Consider the following 2373-nt stretch of genomic DNA (forward strand, 5'->3'; position numbering starts at 1 on the left):
GGGGAGGGAGCTCCACTCTCTCCTATAGGCAGGCAATGGCTAGTCGAGGAAAGAAACCATTAAAGAGTGTCATAGGTACTTTAGGTGAGGGGACAAGGATTATAGAAGAGGAACAAGATTCAAATAAGACGAAGGAGAATAACATCAACAAGGAAAATGAGCAAGAAGACAAGGAACAGGGAGTGAATAACAAAGCACAAAAAGGGCCATGTAAACCCAAAGCTGATGTCACTCCCAGAGTAGTTTTAAATGATCCTTCTATGCAGGCGCATAGAGACCACATGACGACATATGCTGTCATTTGAAAATTCATGGCAGTATGACCCACAGAAAAAGATTTACAGTCCTGGATTAAATATAACTGGAAACCAAAATGAAACATTGACCTAGATCTTGGGTCTAAGGGTTTCTTTATGGTAGTCTTCACAAATATTGAGGACAAAGACAAAGTGTTTGAAGGAGGGCCCTACTTCTATGCAGCATCAGGCCTTTACATGTGACCTTGGATGATGAACTTTTTCCCTAAGAGAGAAACATTCACTTCTGTCCCGGCCTGGGTAAGACTCTACTCGTTACCCCTTGATTACTGGCAAACAGAATCTTTATCTACTATAGGAAACAAGTTAGGGCATTTTGTCAAAACTTCTGAAGCCACCAAGAAGGGTAAGTACACTTCCTTCGTAAGAATATGTGTGGAGATGGATCTCTTTGGAGCTCTTCCGGATGAGGTCATTTTAGAAGTTTTGGATGAAGAATGGGTGCAAACAGTTGACTATGAACATATTTGTTTCAGATGCCGAAAATTCCATGAGCATGGGCACCTATTTAGAAACTTCCCTCTCAGCAAAATAGAGAACAAAAGTAAGGCGAACACAAACAAAGATACTGAAGGCTTTCACAAAGTGGTTCATAAAGGAAAAGGGGGCAGGAGGGGGCTAAAGCAGCAGTAGATAAAAGGACCACAGACTAATCTGAATAGGTTCCATGTTCTAGAAGAAGAAGAATAAATAACAAAGATAGATCAGGTAATGGCAGGGACCCTGGGGAAAAGGAGAAAGAAGAAGACACAGCTCAAACACAGGATAGTATCAAACAGAAAGAGACTATGATGAGCGATGCGGAACCAGAGATGGACCAAGAAATGACCCAGAGTGAGATGGAAACGGAAGATCATGAACTATAGGAGATTCTTGACAGGGAACACCTAGATCTGGAAGGATTCTTGAAATAGGGGACCATGAGTGGGGTAGACTCTTTACCGCCAGAAGAATTTAATAGGGTACAACAATTGTTCCCATGGAAAACTCAGGCTATAGGGCTAGACAGATAAGGAAAAAGTGAAAGGCAAGGCAACAAAGGTGTGAAAACCATGAAAAACACACCGAGATTAGCTCCCAAAATTCCAGGAAAGAAAAGAGGCAGGAAAAAGCAAAACGAGTTATTAGTGGAATGTGGAAAGCTAATGATAGATTCAGGTAAGATGAAAGATCTAGCCAGCTACTCCTTTACAAATATTTAATAATGAAGTTGACATCTTGGATAGGTGTACTTTTCAATTTTCCAACTTCTCCTTAGCATCATTCCCATCCAATATCACGTTTAGCATATTCACCTTCACATTACACTATTTCTTGTAGAAAAATAAGGACACTTGTAGCAGTTTGCAACCCGACTTCTAAGCTTGCCCAAATTCACACGAAACACATGATTTTCCTTAATGCTCTATACATACTTACTGTCTCGATACTCGACATCTAACATACAGACGAGCTTGTAGATTGAAGCCCCAATTTCTCAATACCCGATATCTTGAAAGCCCAATGGTCGAGCTATCAAGCCACTAGGCCCTTAGGAAGAGGCTAGAGAGTGTCATTGATACTAATTAGTTGATATCTTAACATCCAAAAGCCCAACATCCACGTCGTCACTATATCGTTACCACATAGACAGCACCTCGGTGCCAAGTCAACCTTCCATTGCCGTGTCAACATTCCACATCACTTGCCACATTGGTATGCCATGTCATCTAGACCCACACTGGTGCCACATCATAATGAGACGTTAGCATGTCAAATCAACTGCCACACAATTGACATGCGGTATCCCCGGATCCACATCCACTCATCACATCATTACTCTATCATTATCAAGGTTTCTTGTTGGTGACTAGTGTCCTACTTACTAATTTCTACTACCCAATATTGTGACATTTTGATAGGTCGATGTACGAACAACTAATACATTGCATTAGTGTTGGTTGACCTTGAGGTGTCCTTAATACAGTTAGCCCAACATTTGACCTCTTGATGGACTATAGTCCCCAATCATCAAGTGAGAGTCCTTGAACCCTCTATCTCCATGAGCTAATGGATA

The sequence above is a fragment of the Pinus tabuliformis genome, chromosome 8 (assembly GCF_031772625.1).
Source record: "Pinus tabuliformis cultivar Carrire ecotype Pingquan chromosome 8, CPIR1, whole genome shotgun sequence".
Lineage (NCBI taxonomy): Eukaryota > Viridiplantae > Streptophyta > Pinopsida > Pinales > Pinaceae > Pinus > Pinus tabuliformis.